Source organism: Meriones unguiculatus, chromosome 1 (assembly GCF_030254825.1).
Source record: "Meriones unguiculatus strain TT.TT164.6M chromosome 1, Bangor_MerUng_6.1, whole genome shotgun sequence".
NCBI classification, from domain to species: domain Eukaryota; kingdom Metazoa; phylum Chordata; class Mammalia; order Rodentia; family Muridae; genus Meriones; species Meriones unguiculatus.
The window spans coordinates 156,454,806-156,475,417 of NC_083349.1; the positions used below are offsets into that span (position 1 = coordinate 156,454,806).

The 20,612-nt window shown below is 44.5% G+C and overlaps 1 protein-coding gene across 7 annotated transcripts in view; it reads right to left on the bottom strand.

Annotated features, from left to right (window-relative positions):
* Fat3 (FAT atypical cadherin 3) overlaps positions 1 to 10,115 on the bottom strand; it is a 594,038-nt gene extending 583,923 nt beyond the window's left edge. For 5 of the 7 annotated variants that reach the window (XM_060369782.1, XM_060369760.1, XM_060369771.1 and 2 more), the window contains exon 1: positions 10,012 to 10,115. The gene's annotated coding sequence lies outside the window, so the exon portion shown is untranslated. Of the gene's footprint in view, positions 1 to 9,412; positions 9,922 to 10,011 lie in introns of those variants that run through there. The other 2 variants (XM_060369749.1, XM_060369739.1) reach the window with 2 other exon arrangements.
* Between the last annotated feature and the right edge of the window lie 10,497 nt (positions 10,116 to 20,612).

The window sequence follows — 20,612 nt, forward strand, 5'->3', positions numbered from 1 at the left end:
TACTGAGATTTGGTGCCCTCTTCTGGCGTGCAGGTGTACATGCAGGCAGAACAGTGTATACATAATAAATAAACAAATCTAGAAGAAGAAGACGAAGAAGAAGAAGAAGAAGAAGAAGAAGAAGAAGAAGAAGAAGAAGAAGAAGAAGAAGATCAATATGCAGTCTCCATAGTCTAAAAATGGGATCAATCTTATTTAAAACAGGATCAATCTTATTTAATGTCTTCACAAACAACCATTGAAGCCCAGAGATATAATGCTGGGTTGGATTATCCTGGCCTCTTTGTCAAGATAGTCTTAAACTTTATCATTTTCTCAGTATCTCTACAGATGGACATTTTCATTTTTGTTAACAGTTCCCACCCCATTCTGAGACAAGGTCTCTCTATATAACCTTGGCTGGCCCTTCATAACCTTGGAAGTCCCTTCATAACCTTGGAAGTCCCTTCATAGACTGGACTGGCCATAAATTCATAGAGATCTGTCTGTCTTGTTTTCCCTACTTGCCCTCCACTTTGATGATTTTTCTCAAAGTAACATGGAAAATTCTTACACTGTAACTTTTCCTTAGGAAACATAATGTCCACAATTAAAATTTAAGAACTGGATGGATAATTGAGACATAAAATATTCTTTGCTTTAAGATGTAGTTTGCCAAATTGTGAGGTTTCCCTAATTGAATACATATAGAGTCTAATTTGCTTTGGAAAAAAGTGTGATATATACTCAATATTTTATGACATAGCTATTGTATAAAAGCAACCTAGGCTTATTCACTTTGATTATTATAATAAACACCGATAAGCTCTAAGAGGGAAGACAATCTCATAAATACCAATATCTTTCCCTCTTTAGAGAAAAGGTATAATATGTTATTAATTCTACTATTTAACAAAAATATACAGAGTGTAAATTGTACTTACTGAATATACTGCTGAACACAGTTTGGGAATAACACGATTAACCCACATAATTACATGCACACAGTCTACTCCTCCAAAATGAGAGACAATGGTCTAATCACTGGATAATTCAAAGCAATCTAAGAAATACATGTTACCTTATACGTCCCTTTCAAAATGCCAACATTGCCCAATTTTCTTATCCTGATCTCTCCTAAATGTGAATCTAAGGCTTCTTGTAAAATTCTAGTGCCTTACAAGCCAGTTTTACTTCAATTCACCGTCTTCCTGAATGGGTTCGCATACACATAGGTCTTTCCTTTCTCCTAAACTGATAAATAACATAGAAGATAAAGATAAACTTTGGAAAATCAGGTGCCATGTTAATTTAATATGAACCAGGCAAAATATTAGTCACAGATAATAGGTGTACTCTAACTATACTTTCTCCAACAAGATTGCAGGTGGGAAAAGCTGGCATATGCCATCAGCCTGACTAAAAGTGTGATGTGCTCTTAGTTCAACCAGATTATAGATGATCTACAATATCTACAAGACATATGGGATGCTGAGTTGCTTTTAAACAGTTCCTAATTAGAGGATATACCTGGGAAGATCAACTAAAAACTGTTCAAGAATTAGCTGCTCACAGTAACACCAGTATGGAGGATGTCAACTTTTAGGCTGTCAGCAGGTCCCAGAAGTCCTTAATGGTTCCGTAAAGTTCTCCTTGACTCTTTTGTTACTGGCATTCCCAGGCTTTCTCTGTACTAACCAAAACATGCTCAGGCATTTATGATCATCAAATGCAGTTCAAAAAGAAATAAGTCTCACAAGGATAAAAGACAAGGAATTTTCCAAACTCTGATAGGACTGGAAAGTTTTTCTTGCCAACAATCAGAAATAAAAGGGATTTGAACCACTAAACCATCAATCAGAAATCATAAAGGATACAGAAAAAAATATAAACCTGAATATAAATGATGCCATCAAATAAATATAATACTGAGCCTGTCATCACAGATATGAAAATTATTGCCACATATTTCTTCTGATTTTCTAGAACAAAAATTCTACCAATGCTCCTGCTTTGCTTCGCTGCACGCGCCCCACAGAGGGACTAAAGTTGCCTAGGGCCCTGGTCATATTCATAGTGTTAGGGGACATATGTGCTTACTGTATGGAAGTAGCTAGCAAGCTGAGAAGGAACAGCATTTTGAACTGTTGCAAAGAGGGAGCAGAAGAAGGCTTAAAGAAAGAGCAAGGAAAGAAGGACAAGGGAGAAAAGGAAGAAATAAGAGAACACAGGGCTGAAGTCATAAACACAGCATGGCAAGTGGTCAAATTGCAACAGCTGAGAAGTTCCAAAAGATTATGAGCTTTTACTGAGATGTGCTTCAAGATAAACCGCAATCCTTGTTCATCAATTAAACCATTGTGTAGAGCATCGGAATACGGACACCAGGCTTCAACATTCTTTAACTGTGTTCAATTCTAGGCATAATTTCCATCTAATTGACATTCTGAAGTTCCTTTACAGCCCTATGAGACTGGCACTGGGTTCCCAATGGAGATACCACACACTTCTGAATTTTGATGGGTATAATGAAATATTATTATTGGGTGAGAAGCATTCACACTCAATTCCCTCCACCATGCCAGCCATACAACAGCCACGTGCATCTACCCATTTTCACATACAACAGCCACGTGCATCTACCCATTTTCACATACAACAGCCATGTGCATCTACCCATTTTCACATACAACAGCCATGTGCATCTACCCATTTTCACATACAACAGCCACGTGCATCTACCCATTTTCACATACAACAGCCATGTGCATCTACCCATTTTCACATACAACAGCCATGTGCATCTACCCATTTTCACGTGCACATTGTTTTTTTTTTTTTTTGACGCGTGGCTCTCTACAACCAGGCTTGGCTGAAGACACATTGGAAGCAAGTTGCTGCTTGGCTTGTGTGGGCTCCATGAATCACTTGTCTCACTTGTCTTGATTATCCATCTATCCTATCAGCCACTATTGTCCTTCAGCTTCTACTGATGGTCAATTACAGACACCCAGACTACTCCTAAAAATAGATCTCAGAAGTCCAAAATATTACTTATACACTTACAATAGAGGTTCTAAGTCTCCAAAATGTCCAAAGATTCTTCCCCTACCAAGATAGCTTCATTAGACATCTAAAGCAACCAAGCCCCCTAAATGCTCATGTTTACAAACAAACAAACAAAACAAATTCAACAGCAACAATAATAACCCTGACATTTATACTGTCATTAATCACAGTTTTCCCTAAATTTAATGAGTGCCATGTCAGGATTTAAGATGTTTGTGTTAAGTAATATCCAGTGATATTTAGTTGTAGTGCTAATTTGGGGTATATCTCAAAGCATAAAGCATCACTTAGCTGCTTCAAAGGTCTCTTTTCTGACCTTGCATAGTATTGAGAAGACCATATTTTTCTCAGTCTTTGGTCTGTAATTTGGTGGCCATCCTTAAGATACAGTTCCCCTTTTAGTCAAGTCTCTGTGGCTAGGCCTCCTTTAACATTTGCACTTATGTCTAGAGTCACAGAAGAAGGAACAAAGAAACAAAGAAAAGAAAGGTCAGTATTAACAAACATGCGGAGCCCCTGTTACATACAGGAATTGGGATCACATGGTAGCCCGTTAATTTTGTATTTATTTATTGCATTGTCTTTTCAGCTGAAATGTAAGCAACAAAACTAACTTGTGAATAATAGAATACCTTTAAAGTTCTCTGCGCCACAGTTAATTCTATGTTTGTAGCTAAGTCTCAGATATACAAGGGTAGGAACTCAGAATATACAATGTACACTTCCATCCAGTCTTCCAGACACGTTCCAAAATCCCCAGAGTTCCCTTTGAACTTGGCAGTGTAGACAACCACAAGAGGATAATAGGGAAAGGGTTGGATAAACTCTGAAATCCATCATGGAATATCAAATAACATAGCAACATTCTCTTTAGCCTGTGGCTGTGTTATATATTCAGGCTTGACTAAAATTAATGAAAAGGGATAATTGTGGGGTATGTGATCAATTCAGTGTGGTGTGTGTGTGTGTGTGTGTGTGTGTGTGTGTGTGTGTGTGTATTTTTAGCTGGGGCTTCTATTGCTGCAACAAAACACCATGACCAAAAAGCAAATTGGGGAGGAGAGGGCTTATTTCACTTATACTTGCAGACCATAGTCCATTATTGGAGGAAGTCAGGACAGGACCTCAAGCAGGGCTGGAACCTGGACCTAGGAGCTAATGCAGAAGCCATGAATGGGCCTGCTTCACATATCTTGCTCAGTCTGCTTTCTTATAAAATCCAGACTACCAGCCCAGGAAGGCACCACCCACTATGGCTTGGTACCTACTCCATTGATCACTAATTTCTAAAATGCCTTGCAGCTGGATCTCATGGAGCAGGCATTTACTCAACGGGGCCTCCTTTTTCTCTGATGACTCTAGCCAGTACAATATATATGCGAAATTATAGAAGAGTAAATTTATTGGGTAAGAAAACTGTTGAATTGAACCATGCTCACTGTATACCCCTCCTAAAACTTTATACTCATATTCACTCACCATCTACCCCCTACTCAAGGTTCCTGCTCATTGTCACTCTCTTTTTCCAGTTAATAATTGCAAATGTTCTGATTTCCAGAATGGATCTATAGCTGTCTCCCACTTTCCCATTAGAACGATAAGAATTCAAAGCTATGAAGGTTGCTTTCACACTGACTGTGACAGGGTCTGGATCACCTTGGAAGGACTCTCAGTGAGGGATTAGCTAGATTTGGTTAGACTGCAGGCATGCCTGTGAGGGATTATCTTAATTGGGTTAAGTGAGATGGGAAGATTAATCCTGAATGTGGGCAGTGCCATTTCCTGGTCTTGCCCTTGGAACGAGAAAGAAAGGGAAAGCTGAGCATAAGTCTAAGTATTTGTTCTCTCTTACTTGACTATGGATACAGTGTGACCAATTATCCCTAGCACCTGCCCCTGGAACTTGACTGTAACCTGGAACTGTGAGTCTGGTAAAGAGTTTCTCCCCTAAATTGTTTTTGTCTGAGAGTTTTATCACAGCAACAGAAAAAGAAACAAAGATTCAAAGCAATGGGTGTAGCTAGCTATTCTTTGAATCTTATAAGATAGAGGTAGTTTCAGTAAACATTGCTGAAAATGATGCAGAATAAATGAATTCTGGGAATGATGGTATAAGCCTTCAATCCTAGCATTTGGGAGACAGAGGCAGGAAGACCCTCATATAAATTTCAGGCTACATAACAGGGTCTTATCTTATAAAACAAAAGAAAGGGTGTTCAAGTGATACATAAAACAGTGAAAGATTGGGTAGAAACAAATGACAGTGAAGTTAGCCTGTAAGAAAGAGGGAGAGAAGGCTAATTACTTTAAAGTCCACATAGCTTTGTATAATTTGAGACACTGAAGTAAGTCCTAAGACCTGTCCAGGTCCCCTTTCTAACCTTTGTGTCCAAGAAGTCCCTCTCCGGAAATCTTCCAAAGCTTTTTGTATCAGTGTATAAGTCATACTGACAGGAAGACCACACTTTGATCATAAGATTGACTATGTGTTTTGAAGTCAGTTCTCCATTTCCTCCATTTTCTAGGTGCACACCAGGAAACATACTCTCCAACTGGCCTTCTCACTGAGGTGGGGGTGGGGAGGACTCTTGTGGCAGAAGAGGCCAAAACTGAGGCTAGCCTTAAAATTCCACTTGAACATGTAATTGCTAGAATGCTCATTTGTCATTTTATGTATAGTTGACTGTCAGAAGCTGAACCAGAAGAGTTCAATCCACCAGACAAGTTCTTAGTATCTTCTCAATAGATTCGATCTCTGGGATTAAGCTGATTGTTTTAAGGGCCAACTTCTCTAAGAGAAGAATGGAGAGAGGAGTCAGCTTATTAGATGAGAAAGTAAAATCACTGAGTTTGACAAGGGCTGAGTCAAATGAACCCCAGGCTTCCCAAGGAAGCTGTTCACATCATGGATCTTCATGTTCTCAGCTCTCACATTTGGGTGGAAAGAAGCAGACAACTAATAGTTTAAAAAGAAGAAGAAGAAGACAAGAAGAAGAAAATGAAGAAGAAAAAGAAGAGAGGAGGAAGAGGAAAGGAGGAAGAAAAGGGGAATAAATGACAGGGAGGAAGAAAAAGAAGGCAGAAATCTTTGTTAATAAGCAACAGGACTACCTATGTTCCCCGATCTATGGATTTTTTTCCTTCCAGAGAAACTAGGCAGGGGACCAATCTTTCCTCTTAGGGTTGTTAGCTCTCCTCCTTTTGAGATTAGGTTGGGTTTTATGTGTCTCAGGCCTGTAACTTACTATGGACTCTTGGATAACCTTCAACTTCTTATCCTCCTGCCTCCATGTCCTGAGTGCTTAGTATACACGCCTTTATTTTAAGTGCCCTTTCCAACTCTAGTGTCTCCACAATCAGCAAAGATGGGGTTCATCAATACCACTTCAGCAATCAAAGAAATCAATGTAGAGGAGGAGGCCAACTGAGCTGAGGAGATGAAGTATACTCAGTGTTCTTGCAGCGGGAGGAACACCGGAAATGACTCTCAGAGGGAAGCACCAGGCATCCCCACTAGTATGGGTCCTCTCTTGTCTACCTGGACAAATCCAAGGCACGGAGATACACCAGACTTAACTCTAAGAGAAAAGCCACCGGGTTGTTGGTCTGTGAGGATCCACTAAAGCACCTTAATACACAACCCCTCCCCCCATCACCCGCTGATTCGTGGGTTATGATTGAATAATCCTCCTAGATGGCAGTTGCCTGTTTCTTTCCATTTGACAGGGATGATAACACAACCTTATGTGAGCAGTCAGAGGACCGACCCCTGCTTTACAAAAAGCTGTGAGCTAGCAAAATACCCATGTAAGGCACAGGTCAGTGGGCACCCCATCCCCACTCTCGTTTATTGCTACTCGTTTCATTTCTTAGTAGCTCAGCATAAATGTAATTGCTACTTAAGAGACTGACTGGGTCCTGACTACTTAAAAAATCCCAAAATGTGTCTGCCAGGAACCCGAATAAATAGAAATTGAAAGAAGGGGAGCGGGTGGCGTCAAGGCTGGAAAGCCAGTCAGTGGTCAACAAATACTGGCTGTGAAAATCCTGCAGTGATGAGAGATGGAGCCGGCTCAGCAGCTGACCAATTTCTGATCTCTCAGCCAGCTGTCTCTCACACAGAGTTCTGTATGGCTCAAACATGAAGATGTATTATAACACGGACAGTTCTGGGAACTTTCTCCTCCCAGTGCGTAGAAACCGAGTCCAACATCATTCATTGTCCAAGTTCCTTAGACAACAATGGGGGCTCCTAATCGGTTTTAAATATTTGGTTTAATTCTAAAAAATAACGTTTCTCCCTATACAATGTTAAGAAAAACAAACAAACAAAAAAACCCAAAACAATTAAACTCCTCACTCATAGCAACCTTACTACCTACAAATCATATCAAGGAGCAAAAGTCATTGTGCATTTAAAAAACTCTTTGTCTTTTGGCGTCCTGTTTCCCTCGCGTGCTTTTTATTATTATTATTATTATTCTCCTTGTGCAACTGTCCAATTTTAGAATAAGGAAAAAGGGCGGAGGCTTGGGGGTGGAGGATAGAAGCCGTCAGTGACCAGCAATTTTTAGGAGCCCGCAACATTTCTATCGCTCAGTCTGTTCCATCTCTTCTTTTGCTCTTTCTCCCATCTCCTGCCTTTCTTTCCGGAGGAGATTCAATCTGCGCATCAGACTGAACTCCCTCCCCCACCTCCCATCCCGGCCCGCTCGAGCGTTGGGTAACCCAGAGTTGGACGCCTGCAGCAGCCAGGGAGCCTGTGTTCGCCATCCACTCTGAGGTGCTAGCCTCTCAGATGCGGGTCTTCAGTTCCTAGATGGCAGCTCGCCCTTTCCAACGGCTGAATCAAGGCAGCTTCGCCTGCAGTATGTCTGGCCTGTTTTGTCTTTGCACATTTATCTTAACTCAGCCCGGGTGCAATCAAATCCTGGCAACAAAGCCGGGAGCTCAAAGCCACAGAGGTGGACTGGCGGCCAGCTCCCCGCCCCTCCTCCCACCGCCCAAACTCGCCTCTTCAAAGACAAGCGTCCGGCCAGAAAATTAACGTGTCGGTGGAACGGAGGCTAAACGGCTGGGACGCGAGTGTGCACGAGTGCTGTGGGCTTTGCTGTTTTCTTCCATCCCACCCTTTAAACATCAAGGCCAAAAAGCTAGGAAACCGCTCCGGACAGCCGTTCTGGGGCCGACCCCGGTGAGCGCATGGCTCCCGCCCGGTGCCCTCCCCCATCTGGTTGAGCCGGAGAGAGAGGGTGCTTGGCGCGGTTTGTCTGACACTTGTAAATGGAAGTGGGATCCAACTTGGAAGCAAACGCGCCAGAGTCTGGGGGCGGGAGGAGGGGAAGGCAGAGAAAGGATTCTCCCGTCCTTAGCCTAATTTCCTGTCTCTCCCTCGGACCTCTGTGACGAGGGTTCGGGAATACCCCACGCAGGATCCAGGTCCCCAGGGCAAGTGGCGGCGAAGTGGGTCTCCCCCAGGGAGGCTCCGGCCACAGGCTGCCCTGATTCTGCAAACCGGCGCTTCTAGCTCCTGGGGTCTCCCAGCCTCCAGGGCAACCTCACTGTCTCGACAACCTATCCCTACCTTCACTTTCATTTATGGACAACCCCATTACACGACTTGCTCGTTATTGTACCATAATGTGGGTACCATCGCCGGCACGCACGCACACCCAAGAGCGCCCCCTTTCCTCTGGCAGCTGCAGCCAAGAGCTGTTGCTTTAGCGCTCCGGGGAACACCCGGCCCTCTGCGTCTCATCCTGTCTCTCCGAGCGCACCACAGCACACAAGAGCCGGGCAGAGAAAAACGGCACAAGTTGCTTTCCTCCCAAATCTGATCTGGGTTGCTGTTAAAACATTTTCTGAAAACACGCGACAGAAGTCGGCCAGGGAGAGAGAAACGGCGAACGCGTTCGGTTGCTAAAAATCTCCGGGGTTTGCCACCTTTCGCCAGCCAGTCCCGGCCGGATGCATTTTAGCTCAGCGACCCCAGCTGGCCGAGTCCTCTTGCTCACTGAGCGCCACGCGAAATCCGGCTAGGCCCCCCTCTGCCACCTCCAGTCAGCTCCCTAAGGTCCCCAGCTGCACTCCAGCAAGCCAACGCTTCCCCTCGCCCCCTCCCGGGAAGGACTCGGGGCTCGGAACAGTGCGCGTTCAACGTGCGCACGCGGAGCCGCAAGGGCGGTTCGGCATCCCCGGGATAGTCAGACTCGCGCTATTATCCTTTCAAACAACACAGCCGATCCTCCCGCCCGCCAAAAAGAATGCATTTGGGTCCATCTTCCTTGTCAAAACAACAGGAATCCTCTTCCCGGCTTCTCGGCCAAACTACCGTACCCGTACAAAGTCTGCTGTCGTTTAGTACCTTTCACAAGCCGGCAAGACGCTCAGGTGTGGGCAGAGGACCGGCGAACAGTCCAGGCTACCCTTCCTGCACCGTGGAAGTGGAGGCTGGGCTCTCGGCTCCGCGCATAGCCTCCTCTAGCACGCACCCAACTTGCGCCTCCGGGTCCTGCAAGTGTATCTATCGGCATCCGCGCCTCTTCCCACTAAGTGCTGCAAGCGCCAGCGACCAAGCTGACTCCGCCTGATCTCATCCACCTGCAGCCAGAGGCTACAGCTCAGTGCGGACCCGGGGCTGCGTGCCCAGACCCGAAAGCCCCCTCTCCTCTCGTTCCTAGCCCTAAACTTGATCAACTCCGCTGCCCATTTCCCGGCTCTTGCCGCAGGGTAGGTTCTCCCTGGGTTCCATCTGGTAGCGATAATGACCACAGCTAGCGGCAGCGCCCAGGCAGGAACTTTACAAGGTGAAAAGTTTCCTCCCCCACGCTCTCCGAGGGCTCCAGCTCGCCGGAGCACCCATCACAGCCTCTCTGTGAGCAGGTAGCCGAGGCTGTTCTGAGAAGGTGCGCTCCAAACGATGCACCATGCACCCAAATAAGCACGCCAAAAATCCTCACGCACCCTTGCTTCGGTCAGAGATGCTCTCCTGCCCCCGGCGCGTCCTCGGTGGCTTCCGTTCCAGCCTAGGGCGAGCTGGCCACCCCGCCGCCTCCGCCGCAGTGCCCGCCGCGTGCTCCCGGCTGAGGCTGGGGCGGCGAGCGGAGGCGCTAGGCACTCAGGACGCCGCCGCCACTGCTGCGGGTTGGCGGGCGGAGGAGGGGAGTCGGAGGAGGATGGCGGCGGGAGGAGGGGGACCCGGAGCGAGGTCCCAACGCGCAGCCCAGATCACAGCGCAGCCTGCCGGGAGGAGCGGTTCTCGCGTCTGTTCTCGGCAGCCTTGCGCCGCTACTGCTGGTCTCGGGGCCGTTCGGGGTTCCCCATCGCGGCGGCCGCTGCAGCACTGCCAAGCCCCCAGCCTCGCGGTCTCCTCCTCCCTCCCGCAGAGCCGCGTCCTCCTGGGGGGGGGGTATGACCAGTGATCTCCAAGCGCCGCACGTAGCCGAGGGGCTGGGGAGGAGGGCAGGGAGACCCGGTGGCCAAAGGGAGGACGCTCTGGGCGCTTCGCCTGGGAGCTGGACTAATTTTAGAGCCGAGGCTTCCTCCAGCCCTGGCTTGACTGGAAGAACGCACCGAGATGCGGTGCAGAGGCCGGAGCCCGGAGACCTCCTTGAGGTTTTCAGAGAGCGCTCACACCCCACAGTCAATCTGCCCTGCGCTGCAGCCCGCTGCCTAGACTGCACTAGACTTCTCTGGGCCAGATAGGGAAACTGAGGCACGATGAGGCCAACGTGGTTTTACCCAAACTCCTCAGGCTGGTTTGAAGCTCAGTGGGCAAAACTATCAAACGTTGTACCTCCCGCTGCCCGCGAGGGACTCTTCGCTGCTTTCCCACGCATTTGCAGATTACCGGGATCACCTTTGTGTGGGAGGGAATTAGACTAAAAAGTAATGTGACTCATCACCCCCACCCCCACCCCATCTGAAACGCCGTGGGATGGGAAGACAGAATGAGGATGAGTGAATGGTCTCAGGGGAGTGAGGTGATTTGCAACTCCAACTGGCAGCCCTCTAGTTCCTGTAACTTCTGGATCAGGCTCACCAGTCTGAGGATTCATGGCAAACGCGCACGCCGCCACCCCGTTATCCCACTACCCACTGCTGCAGTAGGCTAGTCCAGCCTTGGCTCCATGCCTCCGAGCTCTGAAACAGCCCGAACTACCGCCTGCCAGGTTGCACCCGCGCCAGCGCCAGCGCCAGCGCCCCGCCCCCACCCCCCACCCTCACCCCGTGCACTGCAAATCACATCTGTCTAAAAGCAGGCTTTCACCTCAAGGAGATGCCTGATTCCGAGAGAGGTGCCGCGGGCCTGCAGATATGCTCCGTAGAGAAACTCGCTCCTTATTTTGACCCCTGAATTTCTCTGTGGGGAGCAGGGCTTGTCGCTGCTAAAAGTCTTTGTGCTCAGTCAGGCCCTTTGAAGAGCTCCTAGAGTTTACCTTTCTGGTCTTCATCTCCCAAGCCTGGGGCCTTAGTGCTCCAAAGAGTCCTCCACTCTCAGTAGGTGGGAAGTTCTCCTTGAAAGCCTTCTGAGGCCTTCTGCACTGCCTTGACTGCCCCATAAAGCACTCTGCATGCTCTGGTCGCTTGCCTTGAGCGTTTAATGGAAATACTAAGGAACACTGACAGCTCCCCATACATCAACTAATTCCAGGCCAGAAGCATGGTGCTCTCCGGGCCTTCGCTGTCACAAAGGCCAGAAGAAAACTTACCTGCTCTCCAATTATGTCTTTTGCATAATTTCATTCTGACTTGATTTTTCATTCAGGCACATTCTTGGGCATTAAAAGTTTATTGCCATATAAATATGCTCGCGATGTGGTGTATTCCTTGTGACTGACCCAAGGCTGCTAACATTACATCAAAGATTATAATGAATAGAGCATTTCTCATTCCAGTGCTTCTGTGGAAGGACCAGGAGTGCTCCTGCCTGAAGCCGCCACTTTGGGTAGAGTCAGCTGGTGGGTGGTTGGCTCCTGGTGTGCTCAGGGAAGTGATGTTGGCAGCAGAACAAGCCATCTTCCACCTCCTTCCTGGGAAGCTGGCCAGGTAACTGGAGAAGCAAGGATGCTATGGGAGTCCAGCCCTCCAAAGGCTCTCCTACGCCTCAGAGGCACTTTACCTCTAAGTGCAGAAATCTGTCTAGCTCTCTGCCTCCTGCCCTCAGGCAGTGCCTAGGTAGTAAACAGTCTCTACTCCCAGGGCAGAAATAGACCGCGAAAACCTGGGGGAAAAGGACTCTGTGCAAAGGGGTGGAACGGTTTATTCAGTGGCACATCCTTTGGTTGGTTCAGATTTGGGGGAAGCAAGTGATACTTGTTAATATCAGAAAGAAAACATCTGTTTTTATAACATAAGCGACTATGTACCTTTGATATTGAGGCCACATCTCTGATAAAACTATGAACTTAATGAATGAATCAAAGAGATTTATAATACTTAAATTTCCATCCACGGTACCCTGTACAAATCCTAGTGCAATAGATAAAGTTATTAAATAGTCAAAGAAGAACCCACCGGGGTCTCTTAAAGTACCCGGTGTAAATGGAAAACTAGATATGGAGGAGGCTGGTCACTGAGAAATCGGTAGTGAATAGGATGTGCACGAGCCTCTGCCACAGATGGTGGAGGCAGGTATGTTCCACACAGCTTCCGGGGTGGTCGTGTTGCATGAAGCTGGGGTCAGCTTGGGTGCACACACTCTCCTTCCCTCTGATTCTGGCCCTCCAGCCCTCCTGTGCTCCTGGAATCACATTCACACACACCCTAGAAGTTTTTCCTGTGAAAACATTTTAAGATTTATTTTTATTGTTTTTATTTACATGTACCTGTACACCTGTATTGATGCCACAGGACATCAGATCCCCTGGAGATGGAGGCAGCTGTGAGCTGCCTTACATGACAGGGGACCTGGGAACTGACCTAGGTTCTCTGAAAACATGTAATCTGAAGCACTTAGCCACCTCTCTAGCCCTATCCTTCCCTCCAGCCTCTCCAGTAAGTCTTATGTTGCACTCGGCTTTCTGGCAATCCCAAGCTAATTCATCACTGCCATTCCCAATCATCACTTAACTTAAGCAACTGCCAAATTATGATTCAAAGTATTGTTTGAAGATATATATGGATGCATAAGATCACACATATATGCCCAACTTTCTATGTAGTTAAAAGGCTTCTCTCAGTAATCAGTTCTCAGGCTCTACCCCAACCTGTTCATCTTGTTGAGTTTGTGTCTTGATCAGGAAGATGCGCCTGGTACGTCATCTGACGTGAGGCCTATCTTATTGTTAACTCTGTAACTAATGCATTATTTAAAGGATAATTAGATAACTGGATGGGATATTTAGGGCAGTGGTAGAATGTCCTTCCCTTGAAGTATTAAATCGAGCACAGATAACTTTAACAGTATTTTTGAGACAAGATATAATTATGCTACGTGTGTGCTGCAGACTGAATGTGAAGCATCCCCCACTGGCTCAGTCCCCTTCTTCTAGTGTTAATCTGAGGAGTGGTAGGACCTGGAGCAGTTGAAGGTGCACTGGAGGAAGTAGCCACTGCTGATTTATGGAAATGCAGAAGATGGTACTTCTAAAGCACAGACCAACCGCTTTCTGAATTCCCTACTGGCCCTTGTTCTACATGCTATAGACATGTCTTCTACCTGCTCCAGGTGAGTGCAACACATTCTTCTTTTGGACATGACACTTAACTATCCTTTTACAAAGTTTTATTTATTTACTTTGTCATTTTCACACATGCATGAAAATGCGTTGTGAAAATATTCACCCCACCACCCTCTTTCATTTCCCTCCCAATACTTCAGGCTCCCTTCTTGTTCCCAATTAATCTACTCCTAATTCCATGGCTTGTGTGTGTGTGTGTGTGTGTGTGTGTGTATGTGTGTGTGTATGTGCAGGTCTGTTTCAGGCAGTCACAGCTGTTATTTTATGTGTTCATAGGTCCACATCATATGTATGAAGACAGTGTTTCACAGGTCCTTTCCATCCTCTGGCTCTTCTAATCCATCTGTCTTCTTTTTCTGTAATGTTCCCTGCATCTTTTGGGGGGGGGGTGATATACATGTCACTTTTGAGGGCTAAGCATTCAGCAGTCATTTCAGGTGAATTTCTTACCATCTGACTTTATCTTTGAATTTTTCTTTATATCCAACTTGGGCTACAACTCTCCTTTACTTTGGCTAATAGATTAATAAATATAATAGCAGCCATTTTATCTTATACCATCCTGTATTTTTTAGTTGTTCTTCCTTACCTTTTATTCATTTATGTTCACTGATTCACCTCTCCATTCAAACATTATTTTTGAAGAGCTATGTACTTAGCTCTGCTAAAAGCTAGGGATATAATGAGTTATCTACCTTCTAAATCTTGAGTTGATTTAGAAGTCACCATTTATCAAAAGATGTTGTAAAATAATGTAGCAGTGACAGAGGCTGCAGGCTGAATGATTTGGATTGTTCAGTCACCACCCTCATGAAGAGGAGCTTTTCATTCCTCTCCATGTTTTACTCATAAGTTAAATCCAACATTACCCAGATCTGATGATAGTAAAAGATAATTAGGGGTTTACTTATTCCATACTTTGACATAATACTCTAAAGACAAATGTTCTCTCTTACCCAAGTATGATCAACTCCAGAATCCCACTTCATATTTTTGTACACTTTTCCTGGTCTTCCATTAAACTTGTTTTTTTTTTCTCAAACATCTTGAGTATTGTTTTCATTCAAAATTATTATCTTAAAACCTTTATTATTATTATTATTATTATTATTATTATTATTATTGTTTTTCAAGACAGGGTTTCTCGGTGTCACCCTGGCTGTACTGAAACTGTATTTGTAGACCAGGCTGGCCTCAAATTCACAAAGATTTCTCTTCTTCTGCCTCTAGAGTGCTTGGATCAAAGGCTTGCATCACCACGACCATCTAAAATTCTTTTTGTAATTTTTTTTACTGTTTATCTATGCAATTCAATACAGTGAATACATTATGAATGGAATATGCTTATGTGAATATGTTTAGGAAGGCCACATTTGAGGTATTCCTATACAAAGAAACAATCTGAGCTTAAGATAACCCATGAGGACTTTGAGTGTGACTTGCTCTTGTACCAAAGGAAAAATTTCCGAGCAATTTAAAAATGAGATCTATGCTGTTTTTCCATTTGCCCATCTCACTGCTGTGCTACCTTCAGTGTCTACTCCAAATTATTTACCCAGTGCAGCTGCCCAAAAATATCCTGCATATAGATAAAAAAATGTCTACTTGTTAAAAAAAAATAAGTACATTATTTTCCCCCTCATTTACTGTTACATAAAGTTAAACAGAAATACATCTGAAGCAGGGGTTGTCAAAACCAAAGAGAATGAAAGAAAATTTATATTAGACTAATTGTCTTCTCTCTCTCTTTCATTTTTTCTTTTCTCTCTCTTTCTCTCTTTTTTCCTATTTCAATTTCCTTCCTTTCTTCTGGAGGCATGGTTTCACTTGTCTGGCTTTCACTCTGCTATACAACCGGGCTGGCTTTGCTAGCTGCCCCATCTCCCAACTGCTGGCATCAAAGGCACGTGCCATCATGTACATCAGACCAACTAGTTTTTATTTGATTTTAATTGAGGCCAAAATGTATTAAAAGTATCAATATATCATATTGTCTTAAATAACATTTTGATGCCATTTTCATTTTTAATTCATGAAAACGGCCATTTACCTGGATTTGAGGAGTATTTTGGCTAAATAATTCAGAATCCATTTCATTTTACCAGCCCACATGTTAGGCATGAATGGCAATGTGTTTACTCGAAACCGCATCAAGGTATTTTCATAAGGAGACTCTCACCACCGACTAGTGTCTGAATGTCTGTGACACTGTTGGAAAAAACTGACCACAGCACCATTTATGGCTGCTCTGAGAACCTGCCAATCACTAATAACCAAGTAAGATGGCTCTTTGTTCGTGACTTTGCAGAAATTCCTTATTCAAGGAGTTGAAAAAAGGGTTCAGAGTTGTTTTGCCCTTTCACTTCCATGCTGGGGTTTCCCACATCTATTAAGACAACAAGACAGCACCACAGACATGTTCGCAGGCCAATGTGATCCAGAGACAATCCGCACTGGCACCCTCTTCCTGGGTGATTCCAGTTGTGATAAGCTGACATTTAGAGCTAATTATCACAGGGCCACAGCCTGAAATTTGCATTCACTAAGCCTTGTTGGTGATTCAAACAATTGCTAAAATCTGATGGCTTCTGACCAGGTTTTGTTCCTCCAAACAGACACACAGACACAGACACACACACACACACACACACAGACACACACACACACACAACACACACACATGCTCAAAAGTTAACAGCAAACCCTGACCTGAAGTTTTCAAGATGGAGCACTACAGTTTTTAAACACAGCTTTAAATCTGAAAATGTGACGTACTCTGCCTGACGCATTTGGTAAAAATTCCAAATTCTCCAGGTTGCTTCTTGATAGGGGTGGTGATTGAGCTTGAATCACTAGGTAATTGCTTCTAATAGCCAATTCACTTTCCTTAGGTAGGCACAGTTGGAGATAACCTGTCTACATTACCCTAAAGCATTGTAGCTTCATTCCTCCAGGCTACAGCCCAGTCGACACTTGCTGTGGAGGTGAAATCAAACACTTGGCTCCTTTCTCCTCACCCTGGTTTATGTGATTTTTATGCTGCCATATGGCCTCTAAGTGATAAAGGAAATTTTTTCTGATACAGTACCAAGTGCCTTTTAAGAGCAGGGGTTCCACCCGCATCCTATCAGACTCCTAGAAGGGAAGTTGATCAGTTGGGCAAAGCTCTGCAGCCTAACACCATGGCAACCCTGGTTTTCATGGTACGAGTTTGCAGGGATACGAGCAGATATGTAAGTGTATGTATGTTTTGAAGAGTGTCACTTTATTTCTGAAAAGTGGAAATAGGAATCTGAAGACAATCAATTACAAGAAATCTTTGCTGATATTAAAAAAAATAGTCAAATTACTTGTAAGGACTAAGCACTCTGGAAAATGAATGCTGCTTCAGGAGTTACATAAGAAGTGTTTCCATGCTTTTCAAATTACACATAAAATCAATAACATATTTTAGCCATTTTCAAGTATTACTCTCCATGAGATATTTGAACTCTGGTGCCAATAACTTTTTATTGGCCTTTAAGACAAAATTGACTTGCTTGATAGAGCCTTCTATCTTTTCGAGTTGGAAGGCTCAGGGGAAGAAATGTCTGCAGAAAATTTCATTTTTCAATACGTATTTCTGAGCTTGCTTTGGAGTGACAGCAATGGCTTCACAAGGTATTGAAGGGACAGGACGTTTATGGCAGCAAGCAGAGAGGCCAGAGCTGGGTGGAAATCTCCTACATATTTGTCAAGCTCCCTCCATCCAGGTTCTAAAGGAGGCACTGAGTTTTCACGAGTCCTCAGAGTATGCAGAGTCAGTCATGTTCTGGGGCTAACACATATTTGAAGATTATGGTATAAATTTGAGTCAGTGTTTTAAGATGACCAAACATTCAAAGTGAGCATGCACACTTCAGCCTGTTGTGTGAGAATGTCAGAGAGCTACAGCAAACTAAGAAAGCATGTAGTTCTTTTGGATTTGGGGTGTGTGTGTGTGTGTCTGTCTGTGTGTGTATATGTGTGTTGTGTATAGTATCTGAACTTTTTAATGTTGGCATAACCGAGTGTGTGCATGTGTGTATGGGGGGAGGCCAGAGTTTGACTTTGATTGCTATCCATTTTCACTTTTTGAGACGTGGTCTCATGAACCCAAACCTCCTGGGTTTGGCTAGGCTGGCAGGCCAACGAGTTTCACAGATCTGGCTATCCGAGCTCTCCTTTTCCACAAGCACTGGGCTGAAGGTGTTTGGATCTGGCTACCTCAGCTCCTCTCCCTGAAGTACTGGATTACTCGAGTGCCATGACACTCCATCTTTCACACAGATGCTGAGGACCTAAACTCAGGTCTTCATGCTTGTGTGTCTTCACAGGCCCATGAATTTTGTAATTACTATGCCTTTGGATATGACAATAGTTTTAAAGGCTACACAAATGATAGGGGACTAATCCTGTCAATAAGTGCACAGCGGGGAAAGACTACTGTTTCTCATTTATTGGACGACTTCTTTATTTGTGTGATGCAGATGCATTATCACACACTTCCGGGTGTTGCTGTGTTGCAGAAGTGGAGGGACTGGAAGTTGATGCTATATGCGCAGCTCCAGCTTCCAGGAGTAGTTTCACCTACTTGTCTCTGCTATACTCCAGAATATAGGTATCACTCAGTGTCATGCTTGTACACACATGTCAAAGTAGTTCTCTGCTTCAGAGCATCTTTGTCACATACTACCTGCTTTCATTGCAAAGAAAAGGTAAACATCTTTCTAAGTGAACAGTCACTTAAAATTGCTTCCAGAGCGCCAGTAGGATCTTGAATCTGCCTGTTCCACAGGCTGAAACCTCACTCTGGTTCCTGAACAGTCTCTAGGGGACTGTTCCAAATATTTCCTCTTGAAGCAACTGGAATCCTCTGAGAAATAGGAACAGCTGCTGATAGGAGATTGCTGTGCACAAATCATTCTCCTGCTCTAAAAGGATTAGGAATGGCTCTTCTGAGAACGGAGTCAGGCAGCTCTTTGTTTATTTATTGCAGTGGTAGATGTCAGTGGAGCAAGACAGCAGTTCTCCCACCTCCTGCACTGCACTGCACACATTTTATGAACAAATGGAATTTCCTTTATGATTGGCTAATTCGGAATGAACCACAGTGTTCTCTCTGAAGGAAGACTTCTGTCCCAAGAAGGATGCTATCCTGATTTCTCATGAGCATTAACCAGATGGTTATTTTTTTTATAACCTTTTCAAATTATTGCTGGCTTGTTGTGTTGGGCCTTGTTCTGTTGCAACCCTGATGAAGGCACAGATAAAAATCTACTAGTAATAACCATGCAGGGGTAGCTACCATTGAAACACACGTCATTGTTCAGTGGAGCCTTATGAAGTGTTGCCAGCATCTGTGAACTCCAGCTCATCCAAGCAGGTGGCCCTGGACTCATCTCATCATTGTCATTTCTGATCTACAGCAAACAAATAACAGCCTTCACAACAGAAAGAGACGAAAAAGGAAGGGACATTTTATATACCAAGAAATGAGTGGTAGAGGCTGGAGAAATAAGTCAGCAGTTAAGAATGCTTGGTGCTCTTCTAGAGGACCTGGGTTCTATTCTAGCACCCTTGTAGAGTAACTGATAACATCCTGTAGCTCTAGGTCCCGGGGATCCAATGCCATTTCCTGGTCTTTGCAGGTACCTGAACATATGTGTCACATGCACATGCACACACAGACACAGACACAGACACACACACACACACATAAATATAAATAAATCTTAAGAAGAAGAAATGAATGGTAGCTCTATAATTGTTCTCCTAAATTGTCCTACACACATAATATATGGAATGCTTCTTTTCTAGATATTAGATACTAAAGCCAGTTAGTTGCATTAAGCATCCTGCTAGTAATTCTTTATTTACATTAAAATCACTTTTATTATAATATGTGTGTGTGTGTTTTGTTTTGTTTTTGCCCAGATACATGTCTTTGTACCACTTGCATGCCTCGTGCTCTCTAAGGCCAGAGAGGGTATGACGTCCCCCGAACGGGGGCTATAGATTGTTGTAAACTGCCCTATGGATACTGCATATCAATCCCAGATACTCTGGAAGAGAAGTAAGTGCTTGTAATAACTGAGCAATCTCTCCAGCCCCTATGCTGAATATCGTGTGTTCCGTGGTAGCTAGTATAAAGTTGGTTTTAACCATGACTCTTGCTCTCAGTGTATTTGCACTCTAGTAATGTCGGCAACTGATATATGCCTAATGAACACTGGTGATTGCAAGATGCATTGTGCAGAAGGCTAGAAAATAGGACAAGCAATGGAAATTCAAGCTGTTTATTGCTGAGGGAGCAAAGCTTCTCTGGAACAAAGCAATGTGGCATATGATAGAGTCATATGACTGGAAGAATAAGCTGATAATTTCCTGTGACATCTGAAGGAAGTTATACAGAGGGATGAAACACACAGGTTGTTTTCAAGGGTCGCTGAGAGTCATGGACCAGGGCCTCCCTGTGATGGCATTAATATAAAGAGTAATGAGAAGGTTAGAGTTTATAGGATACTATCAACGCCTTATGGCACCTGAGAGACATCAAGGCCTCCAGCTGAGAAGTGAGAGGATGAGAGCTAGGCTTCGGAGAACTGATGTGTGACAGAGAAGCTGTGTTGATAAAGGAAGACAGTGAAACTGCTGAGTGAAGCCAAGGCTGAGTAGGAGAGCACGAGCTATGGTTCCATTCACCTGTGTTTCAGACTTTATTTCTGGGAAAGTCTTTATTTATTACCTGGCTTTGCAGGTTTCTGGCTTGGAGGGGTGTGCTTTTTCTTTCTATACACCCATTAAAGACTGCTGAGAACTTTTTCTAGGTACCGTGTCAGGTCTGACCCTGACCTGATCCTC